Consider the following 12,673-nt stretch of genomic DNA (forward strand, 5'->3'; position numbering starts at 1 on the left):
TCAGACATCATTGCAGACTTTTCAGGCAGTGTCACGTGACCGCCACATGATGACGTGTCAGTGAACGCGTCCGCCCTTCGCGAACGGATCCATGCTTCACGGACATTTCAGAAATTAGGCTTTCTACTGATCTAAGAACTTTCATGCTCAAAATATTCCCATTGCACAGCCCCTACACCTATTCTTACTAATTATCCATTAGCAATCTATTACAGAGCACATACTTGGAAGAATATTAGCAAAACTCCTATTTATCTTACAAATGGACCAGCTATTGCCATGCCTCCTCCACAAGATCCACCACCACCACCACCACCACCCCCACCACCAGCTGGAGGACCTATACAACAAAAACGTTCAGTACTTCAAAAGACAATGAAGAGGACCAAAAAGATGAGGTAGAGGAAGTGCCTACCTCTAGCACCAAGAGAGAATCATGGGTGTGGCAGTTCCTTACCACTGTTGGGAATATACCAAAGGCTAAAGCTACCAAAGTGAAATGCACTGAATGCATTGTTGTACTCAGTCGCGGACTGACTGGACCGTACTCCTACCGGACCCCCTCCATGAGCTGCTACACCCAATCCAAACACTGCAATGCTTTCAGAAAGGCTCTTCCTTCATTAGCAAGTAGTAGGCTGTCTTCCTCCACCTCATCTTCCTCAACCAATACTGTAACCACACAGTCTACTTCTGTGGGACACAAAATCCCACCAGCCACCTTGCAAGCAATAAAAGAGGGTGTTGATCCATATCTTTGAAGACAACAGTCCTCTGTATATGCTGCGACACATCTCTCTGCAGGGGGAGCAATTTCAAAATGATTTTGAAGCTGTAATCAAGGAGCATGAGAAATACTGCGCCCTACCTTAGATATAACACACAAGCAACATCTTCCCCTATCCACCTGCCCCTCCATATTAGTAGTTGGTACCTCTTCCCTCATTTCCCTCCCCACCTTACTTTTTGATCACTCCTACAAGAACAAAAAGGTTCCATTAGGAACTACCTTTTACAGTTGAAAATTAGAACAAAAACATAATCTTATAGAATCCATCTACTTTATATTCTCAATAAAGTAGATAGACTCAATAAGATTCTCCAACATTTCCATTAGCATTTTGTGTTATGCTAATGGGAATAATGTGACGTTCATTCCCTGTTACAAGGACTGGAACGGGGGTTAATGGCCTGGCAGCCCAAGTTATCGGCCCAAGCGAAGCAAGGGCGGATATCAAGGGTTCCGGGTCATATCCAGTCCCTGCAACGGGGGATGAAGACCATTAGCACCCCAGGTTGCAAAACGGTAACCCGGGGTGCTAAAATAAAAAGGATTTTCCTTCCTACATCCCGCTATAGGAAGGATAATCCCTTTCCAAGACGGACACCATGGAAAGTGACGGCGGGGCTCCATACGGAGCTCCACTTCCCTTTCCATGGTGGCCTGCAGGAGGTAAAAAAAGGAGCGAATGCTGCAGCGGCACCCACCGATGTCGAAATAAGGTAAGTAGAGGGGTGAACAAATAATAATATATGCGACAGAGTGTGGGGGGGAGATGGTGGCGGTGAGATCCGCCTATCAGGCTGCTTTAAACAAAGGCTTGTACCAGTAATTCAGCCCCATATTCCTATCCAAGCAATTGGCTGGCTCCCTGTCAAGGGTGCTAATGGACAATTATATACTATAGAAAATTATAAAATGACAGAAATAATTGTGTGTCCCAAATACTTTTATCTAGCATACAATAAGCACTGTAATCGATGAACCTTTATAACTATCCACAGTCTCCACAGTCACCTTTCCAGGCCATGGATCATTAAAAGACCCGAATGGCAGGTGCACACCATCGCACAGGGTAGCCCTTCTATTCTTTTTTATTTTCTTTTTGTGACACTCCCTCAATGTCTGTTTTCAAACAGTCACACATACATCCACCAATCACTTCCAAAAACTGTACATATAACCCTATGACCATAATAAGCTTCCACACATTAACTGCCACCTAACAATCTTCCACAAATCTTTTGCATCTGCATTTCCCTTACTTATACAAAGAAATTGAACACAATGCTCCTATGAATGCACATATCCATTGTGCAGTGAGAGAAGGACATAAATAGAAGGCCCATTACGAATGGGCAAGTGCTCATGAGAACCCAGGAGGGAAATGCCAAGGGATGCCAGTGTGGAGCGGGAATTGACTAACTACTGGAATAGAGGAGTCCCATGGGTGTGATGTATCTTAACTGTAACATCCCTTTAACACATTTTTTTCTGTCAATTTAATAGTTTATTATAAGTCAAAATGTTTCATGGTGTTACATCATTGTATATAAGTTATTAATAATTCCTCTTTTCATATATATGAAAGAACTATAATCCTCCTTTAAAGACATCTTTTTTGCAACACATACTTATGTCTGTCATTAACAGCAGCGCATACTGGGGAGGGAAATCATCGTTCAATTGCCTACGGCATAAGGCTCCACCATGAGCCCAGCCATACCAAACCACCCTTATTATTCATTGCACCTACCCTGCATCCAAACTCAGTGTCCACTAAACCCTAATAATGTAACCAATTCCCAGTGCTCATGACTTGCAGCCATGGGTAGTCTCCAAATCCTTGGCACATAGGCTTCGGCCATGCCACATTCCCCAATTAGCAAAACAGAAAAAGCTGTAACAACACTACTTAGTTTTAGTGTGTTTGTGAATATTTTGCTTTGGTCAGTAGTGAGGCAAAGAGGTTTCTTGTCTTGGCAACACTATACAAAGATGAATTGGCTTGCATAACATTGTTGCAATCATTCAATTTTATTGGCAGGACTCCCCCACTGTCCTAATCTATTTCCAGCCCATAGTCCTGTCAATCTTTGGGCTGTCCCTCCAGTTACCACTGCCAGTTATTATTGACCTATGTATGCCCTTTCACCATCAGATATGATAGCTCCACACAATTGATGTCTTTTGAATCGCTGCTCCACTGAATAAGATCTGGACCCACGATTTGCAGTTGCACACTATGTGTCTGGAATGTTCCTTTTATTCTGCATAGTGCAAGATGAACTAGGCACTGTGCCTCTATAATTGGGACTGCTTTTGCTACTAGCATCATGGGAGCCCCTGATGCATGAAGAATGAGTGAACACACATAACAGCTTCCCTTCACAGTGTTTATTCCCACATTATTCATGTCGGATTACCATGAGTTGGTAAAATCTAGATGGCGGATATCCCCAATCACACAAACCCAGCCCTTGATAGTTATCATACTTTCTTTGTATAGTCCTTCTCATTATTCTATTCATGCTTTCAGGGATGGCAGCCATAGTAGTGCTCTCGGAAATACCATTATGTTGCTTCATATTGGTAGAAAATCTCCTACTTGCTGAAAACAACATTTTCACTGTTTCTCCCACTGTCATGGTGTACTTGTTATGTTAATTTCAATTATTATTATTAGTGTTCACAGTATTACGAATATATTTAATTCTACTAATATTATTAACATTTATATGTATTGTCCCATTTGGATAATATGCAATCCCACCAAAGCCCCTTTATAGGACCACCCCATAAATCAGCCTCCCGCAATACAGTCCCAATAGTACCATCAATGTCACACAACAAGCTGTGATAATGGTCAACACACAATAATAAACATAGGTTCTCATTTTCTCATTTGTGCATCTACACCTCAGGTCCCTACTTAAATTATTTACATTAGTCCCATCCATCTTCTTCTTTCCTGAAATGGGAACACAAACACACAAGACAACAAAAAGGAAAGACACACAAGATGTACTTTTTACACACATGAAAAATGAAAAGAAATAGAGAGAGAGAAAGAGAAAGAAGAGAGTGAAGAAAGTAAGAGAGAAAGAAGAAAGAAAATACTCCTGAAAAGTGAAAGATACAGAGCTAGCAGCTAAGCAACGGCCCACCATTGGAGCATGCTACCGCACACATATCACCCCTGGACAGGCCGGTGAGGTAGACGGGGCACGAGTATTGCTACCCATCTTATTTTAAAACTAGTACCATCTGGAAGTGCCCTATGAACGTCAGAGAGGTGGACCTAATAGCGCAATTCTTTGTCTTTCACTGTGAGGGGAGTAAAAAACACTACCTCATAGAGCCCTAGGAAGCGAGGGTTATTCTACATGTGTACACAATTTTGGATGTATATGAAGTCACCTGGCAGCAACGGTTGTGTGGTCATATGCTCAGATCTGTCACCATAGTAGTTGCGACGTTCGATGCCTCTGTTGTCTCAATCCTGGGAGGTGCAATCTGTTGTGAGACATATTTAATTGCCCTAATTAGTCTGGTCAAATATTCTTTTAACTCATCGCCGGGCACCACTGCTGCCGTATGTGCATCGGAAGCTCTTCTTATGGGGGTTATAGTGGTGTGCATACACCAACCAGTGACCACTTTGTGAGGTGACAAATGATGCCTTTATTGGGCTGTGTGCATGAACTGAAAAGTACCAGGGACAAACAGTACACCCAGTTCTTCTTGAAAGTGGTGCACAGTTTAGACAATTTACTTTTTGAGGAGCCCTTTGATCTCTCCACAATCCATTGGCCTGTGGGTGGTAAATTGAACACATCCGGTGCTTAATGCCAAGTAGTGCTGGGATGTGCTGGAATAATATATTGAAAGGTTGTGTGCTATTGTCTGACCTTAAAACCTTGTACACACCGCATTGAGGGAAAACCTCATGTACTATAAATCTGGCAGCAACCTTGGCATCTGGATGTGCAGACAGCCCTGCTTCCACCCACCTTGAGAAAGGGAAAACCACTACAATGAGGTACCCAGAGCCATTACAACGCTCGCCTATGTCAGCGTAATCTATGTGTAATTCACAGAATGGCCTAGTACTGGGGCAAGATATCCCGTAACATGGTAGTGTCATCCCTGTACTAACACTTTGACATGTGGTGCAACATATGACCATTTCTGTAATGCTTTCCTGGATATTCAGTATAAACCAGTCCTCCTGTATATCTGCTGCTATGTGCTGCTTCAAATTGTGAGATGGGTAGTGTAACTGTTCTAATGCTACTGCTAGCCAGGGAGGTCATTTCACCAACATGACACGGGTGGCAGAAGTGACATCGTATGACCCTTGACCTCTGATGACATCACAGGAAGTGATGTCATTTCACCCACCCTGAAGTGACATCACAGGACGTGATGGAACACGACCGTTCACCCCTTGAAAAAACAGAAAGTGGCATCATATAGCATTGGTTTTAAGTATACTTCAAAAAATATGGATACGATATCACTCTAAAGTGATATACATTTATACAAGAATGGATCACCAAATGTATCATTAATATCAGCACGTATAGTCCTGTATTACCAAGTTACTGTGAATGCAAGCAGACTTCCAAGGTCAAACGATAATGATGTGTTATTATGTAGCACTTATGCATAAGCACTTCATATAGAACAAATATACATACAATATCACCCAACCTGTGTTGGTACTAATTTATCAACCATTGCAGGTTGAAAGGCTGAGTTGACTTTGCTGGGAGTCGAACCTGCAACCTGCAGATCACACACATATTGCAGCAGCGAGCGCTCAACCTACTGAGCTATCTTACCAGCTATAGCTATCAGAACAACAGCTACTCCAGAAACAAAGAGCCACATGCTGCTGGCCACAGCTCAGAAGCCTCAGTTTAATAAAAAAACAAAATAACCTAAATGACATCCCTGCTGCTAGCAGCTCCTGGGGAATTACTGTCTTGATGGATCTCTCTTGCCTCCATAACAGATCTGTTGGGGATTGCTTGTACCCTCTCCATGACCACAACTCTTTTTCACTTTCTGGTGCCCTTCCTTGATGCTCAATTATCTGCGAGATGGGCAATGCCGTGTAGGGTACTGAATGTTCATTTGCGTGTGGGGCAGTCACGACATATTCAGCAGATATTTCATTTAGCAGAAATGCTGCCATTTTGACTGCTGCATTGGCAGCTGCATTCTCCATTGATATTTTCATCTGTCCCTTTAGTGTGGGCGGCATACTCGACGTCCATCAGAACAGATGGCTGGGACAATACTTGTATCAGTATTTCCAGCAGTGCCACATGCTGCACTGGGGGTCCATCCGCCCTCTGAAACCCCCTCCTATTCCAGCGTGATAGACCGGCGTGTACTGTTGTTGTGATGTATGCCGAGTCTGACTATATTGTGACCTGGCACCCTTTGGACACTCTCAATGCTTCGATGAGCGCTATGAGTTCTGCTGCCTGTGCAGAATAATGCATTGGCAACCTTTTCATGACCATCGTCTTGTACTCTTCTTCCTCAAATTGTACCACCACTGCCCCTGTCCGCCTTTGCACATCCTCTTGATCAATGGTTAAAGACCTGTCAACGTAAGGTATCTCACCCTCCTAGATACTCAAGTATCTGTACAATACCCGGCTTTGGGGATGTCATTTTCATTCCCTTCATCCGTGTCACAGTGGTACATCGTTAAGTCCTCTTCCGTTGGTAATTCTGTTAAAAAGGTGTCAGGTTTCACTGTTTTGCATCTAACTACATGGTTATAAGGTTAAGAAACAATAACATAATACCCTGAAGATCTTTGTGTAGTCAGGGTAGATTTTGACCTTTCTAGAATGGCGAACAAAGAATGTTCCACATACAACGTAACTGAACACCCCATACACTTGTAGAACATTTATATATCACAAAAGCAGAAGCTGCTAAAGCTTGTTTGCATGTGAACTGCCCTTGCATCACTGCATCCAAAGTGCTGCAATAATAGGCCAATGGCTTATGGCCCATAGTGCTCTTCTGAGTCAGCACTTCTGTCATGAACTGGCCCTCTGAATGTGAAAACAAGTAAAATTCCTGCAAGTAATCTGGGGTGGCCAGTACCGGTGCCAAACTAATGATCTCTTTTAAATCATCAAACTGTTTGATCATGTCTGGCATCCACTGTAACTTGTGGTCCTTTGTATTTTGTGCTTACCTAAGGGCCTGCAAGGTGGACTTTTGTATGCCACGCAATCTAGAATCCACACTCAGAAACGTCTGCATTTCTTTAACTGAGGTGGGTCTAGTGCTGCCCTATCTAGTAGTATTCTTTTACTATTTGCTCATATGAACTGCCCCAGATTGAGCACCTCCTGTTGGTAGTACTGCAACTTAGCCTTGTCAACTTTTACCCCTTATGGGCCAGCAATTGTAGAAGTGTAATGGAATTCCTTCGGCAGTGCTGCTGACTGTCACTACACACTAGCAGCTTGTCCAGGTAACCTAGTATGTTTGAACCACATCTGGTCCTGTGTAAATGCTATGAGGTACCTCGACTCAGGATGGAGTGGAATTGAAAAGAAAGCATTTTTCAAATCTACCACAGTAAAGTGTGTGGCTTCTTTTTGGATACTGCATAACATTTTGCAGGATCCGGGACAACTGTAAATTCTTTCTGTACTACATTATTGAGGAGGTCATGAATCATTCCCCAATTGCCCCCTGTTGATTTATTTACAGGGTATATTGCTGTGCTGGACAGAGATGTTAGATGGAGACGTTGATGACACACTCATCCCCTGGTTCATGAGGGACTGCATCATGTTTCTAATACCCTTCTCCACCTCCCTTGATAATGCACATTGTCTTGCCCTGGGCAGCACTGCACCTGTCTTCAGTGTTATACGTGCAGGGGTCACGTATTTCAATAATCCAATATCATGTGGATTTGTAGTCCACAACTGTGAAGGCACGTATTGCAAGTCTTTGTCGAGAAATTGGGGAGGGGTTAATACTGCCATCAGGGGATACTGCACCCTTAGGTACTGTATCATTATGTCAGAGGATACAAATCTCTAATATTATCTCCCCACCTTTGTCATTATTCTCAAACAACTCGCCATCCATCATTTCCTATAGCTATACCAGTGGATCTTTGAACTATAATTTAGCCCTCCCAGCACCTCACAATACAAATCACACGATTGTCGCTTTAACGATGTGCCCTGTATGTCTTCTTTGAACATTTCAGGACTTGTTACTTTGGGGTTGGAGGTCAAAGGGCACCTATTGCCATGGAATTCAAGGGTCTTCAGGTTTAGTCAGTTATATGGGCTATAACTCATGGTCGCCTTGGGATGGGGTGGTTCATGCTTTGGCCAGTGTGAGATAACATGCACACCAGGCATCAGTCTGGGATCACGGCCATGCAGAGCATTCCTTGGATAAAAAACACATCTTTTGAACACTGTTAGAACAATGAATATTCGTTGTGATGGTTGTGGGTGTAGGCTGTCCTCATGGGAGCTTGGGCATGCTGGAGATTTCCTTCATCTTGCAATTTGGACCTAGTGCATACAATGCGCATTCACTGCGCAGGACTTTCCTTCTACCTATGGCTACTAATATCTACCCAAAATAGCCAAGCTGCTTGCGCCCTATGCTATACTACGTGGATTGATTATATTTGATAATATTGGAGTGGGGTCCTTTTGTATTGGGAAGTGGTCCTCTCACCATCCCCCCTGGCCCCTGAACAATCATAGTAATTCAAATGCATCTTGCCTCACTCTAAAGCGCCTAGGGGGGTGGAGCAAGGCTGCCTCCTTCCCAACTGTGCTACTGTCAGTTCATGAAAGTTTTGCACTCAGAGACAGTTTTTTGCCTTTCGCTGATTTGCATTCTGGTATTTGTCATATCCCAGTCAAGATGGGAATAATGCCACAATTGTACACTTTTTGCCTAATATAGATGTATAAGGATTTATATATTTGGGTAACACTATGGTATGTGTACTTTTCAAGATAGCATTATAAAGCAGAGTATTGCTGAAAGCCAGACATGATGGGTGAGGAGGGGAAATGATGATAGGGCAAGTAAGTCATGAGTATTTGCCCACAATGTTTCTGGGCACTGGTGCAGTTATTTTCCACTGATTATGGCTGCTTTACATGGCATCAGTGAAGGACACATGTGGGGATACAGGATAACATCTGGTTTTATTTTAGGATGGCAAGCTTCCTCAAGTATTTGGCTACCAGGATTTTACTCAGGTTGTCATGTTCCCAGTGCAGACTCTTACCAACAAGACCACAAGCACTTGTTTCATATTGGGATTTTGATTTCCACAGAATATTAGACAAATTGCAGGATTTAAAAGGTGAGCACCTGTTATATTATGCCAGCATATTTATTGGAACATTTCCTCTCTCAGGTTATTCATTACTTTTTTTTAAAGTCCATTGCTATTTTGTTTTCAAAGGGGAAGGTCAAATGAACTACATTTGTATATTACACTTTAAGATATATGCTCACTTACTGTGCCTATATTCATCATAGGTTGCAGCTTTTGATTTTCGCTACTGGTGCAAAGAATACCTGGGCATGTGTTGACAATGGTGCCTGTGCATCCGGCATGGTCTGCTCGCGGGTGCTGGTCCGCCCGCAGGTCATTCCTGGCGGGCGGGAAGGCACCGGCGAGCAGAACTCACAGTTTGCCAGTACAGTAACAACGGTACCAGCAAGCTTACCGGTACCGTTCTTACTGTACTGGCAAACTTGTAATAAGGCCCAATGCGTCCTAAAGCATGGCCCTTATATGAACTAATGGGCCCCTTAACTTGCTGCAAAGCAGCCAAAATGCAATAATGGACTAATGAAAGATTCTTGGACGTGCTTGGTTATTGTCTGTCTGTTCTGCCTTGTCTTCTGCCCTTAACTGCACTGGTAAAACTGCAGAATCGCTGTCAGGCCTATTTGCTGTGTACTTTGTCCGTGCAGAATACTATCGTTTCAGAATTTCAATGGCTCTGAGTGACTGTTTTCCCCTTGTTCCCACCCTCCTTGAGCGCTTTAAAACATGTTCATGTGTATAAGCACTATATAAATAAACAATACAATGCAATACAATACAATTCTGTGAAATTAAGAGGCTGGAGCTTGGGGAAAGGAGCCCTGAGAAGCCTATTGAACTTTGAACTTTGTGAAAACCAGGAAGTTTAAACTTGGGGAAGGGAACCCTAAGAGGCTTATTGAACTTTGTGATACCAGGAAGCTTTGGAAGTTGGGGAAGAGGATCTTGAGAAACCCTGTGAAAGTTTGTGAAAGGCAGAGTCTTCAACTTACGGAAAAGAGCCACCCGTGGAAATTCATGCACTGATTTGCTTTGAACTTGAACTGATTTGCTTTGAACTGGGAAAAGGAATCAGTGAAGAGCTCCAGTTGAATTCAGATTTGCCTTTTACTTCTTTTGAATTTTATTTTGTTGAGCAAGATAATCCCTACACAATATTTAGGGGCCGATTCATGGAACAAACGCGCGCCGAAAATCTTCGCGCAAGCAGGCGCAAGCAGGCGCAAGCGGAAAAAAACAGGCGTGCGATTCATGGAAGTCCCTGCGCGTGTACACCTCGGGATGTGTGCCAAACCCGTGCATGGCGCACAAGTCACTGCAACATCCCGAAAGGCGTGCGCGACGCGCACAGTGAAAGCGCACAACCTCGGCGCATACACCAGAAAGTGGGCGGGACACGGGACGTAACGCGCGGAATGGGGAACAACGCGCGACAAAAAGGGCGTAACTGGGGATGTACTGCAGGGAAGCAGACGGAACGCCCACACGCACTCGAACCACACGTATTCATGGAATCGAATAGGGCAAAGCCACGCACAGCCAAAGACACGCACAAGCTGAAACACGTCCGCCACACGAAGGCAGGCGGTAGAGTCCCAGCACATCACAAAAGTGGCAACATACAGCAATTGGGCCTGTGCGAGCGGGGTAAGTGTATTTCGGGGGCGCGCGGGAAGTTACACACGCGATTGAGTGGGGTACGTGTATTTCGGGGGCGCGCGGGAAGTTACAAACGCGATTGAGCGGGGTACGTGTATTTCGGGGGCGCGCGGGAAGTTACACACGCGATTGAGCGGGGTACGTGTATTTCGGGGGTGCGCGGGAAGTCACACACGCGATTGAGCGGGGTACGTGTATTACAGGGGTGCGCGGGAAGTCACACACGCGATTGAGCGGGGTACGTGTATTTCGGGGGCGCGCGGGAAGTTACACACGCGATTGAGCAGGGTACGTGTATTTCGGGGGCGCGCGGGAAGTTACACACGCGATTGAGCGGGGTACGTGTATTTCGGGGGTGCGCGGGAAGTCACACACGCGATTGAGCGGGGTACGTGTATTTCGGGGCGCGCGGGAAGTTACACTCGTGATTGAGCGGGGTACGTTTATTTCGGGGGTGCGCGGGAAGTCACACACGTGATTGAGTGGGGTACGTGTATTTCGGGGGCGCGCGGGAAGTTATACACGTGATTGAGCGGGGTACGTGTATTTCGGGGGCGCGCGGGAAGTTACACACGCGATTGAGCGGGGTACGTGTATTTCGGGGGCGCGCGGGAAGTTACACACGCGATTGAGCGGGGTACGTGTATTTCGGGGGTGCGCGGGAAGTCACACACGCGATTGAGCGGGGTACGTGTATTACGGGGGTGCGCGGGAAGCCACACACGCGATTGAGGCGCATGGGAAGTTACACACGCGATTGAGTGGGGTACATGTATTTCGGGGGCGCGTGGGAAGTTACACACGCGATTGAGCGGGGTACATGTATTTCGGGGGTGCGCGGGAAGTTACACACGCAATTGAGCGGGGTACGTGTATTTCGGGGGTGCGCGGGAAGTCACACACGCGATTGAGCGGGGTACGTGTATTACAGGGGTGCGCGGGAAGTCACACACGCGATTTAGCGGGGTACGTGTATTTCGGGGGCGCACGGGAAGTTACACACGCGATTGAGCGGGGTACATGTATTTCGGGGGTGCGCGGGAAGTTACACACGCAATTGAGCGGGGTACGTGTATTTCGGGGGTGCGCGGGAAGTCACACACGCGATTGAGCGGGGTACGTGTATTACAGGGGTGCGCGGGAAGTCACACACGCGATTTAGCGGGGTACGTGTATTTCGGGGGCGCACGGGAAGTTACACACGCGATTGAGCGGGGTACGTGTATTTCGTGGGTGCGCGGGAAGTTACACACGTGATTGAGCGGGGTACGTGTATTCCAGGGGTGCGCGGGAAGTTCCACACGCGATCTCATCAGGGTACGTGTATTACAGGGGTGCGCCGGGAGCAGCACACGTGAATTGCACGTGTGGGTCCTCCCAGGTGTTCCCTCTACACCCTCCACGGCCCCTGCAGGTGGCTCACACCACAGGGGCCTACCCAGCACATGTCCTGCAGGCACCCCATCCACCATGGCCATGCCCACCAGCCAACCCACATGTCAACTTGCACTACTGCCCACCAACGCATGTCCCCCTGCACCCCCAGCCACCAGGGCACCCACCACCAGGCCCCCACCCATGTCCAACTCATGTTCCCCAGCACCCCCACCCCCCAGCAGTGCAGGGGCACCCACCACCAGGCCCCCACCCATGTCTCCCAGCACCCCCACCCCCCAGCCACCAGGGGCAGCCTCCAACAGGCCCCCACCCATGTCTCCCACCACCCCCACCCCCCAGCAGTGCAGGGTCAGCCTCCACCAGGCCCTGACCCATGTCTCCCAGCACCCCCACCCCACAGCCACCAGGGGCAGCCCCCACCAGGCCCCCACCCATGTCTCCCACCACCCCCACCCCCCAGCAGTGCAGGG

This window comes from Ambystoma mexicanum, chromosome 4p, assembly GCF_040938575.1.
Source record: "Ambystoma mexicanum isolate Mex_15411 chromosome 4p, UKY_AmexF1_1, whole genome shotgun sequence".
Classification (NCBI taxonomy): Eukaryota; Metazoa; Chordata; class Amphibia; order Caudata; family Ambystomatidae; genus Ambystoma; species Ambystoma mexicanum.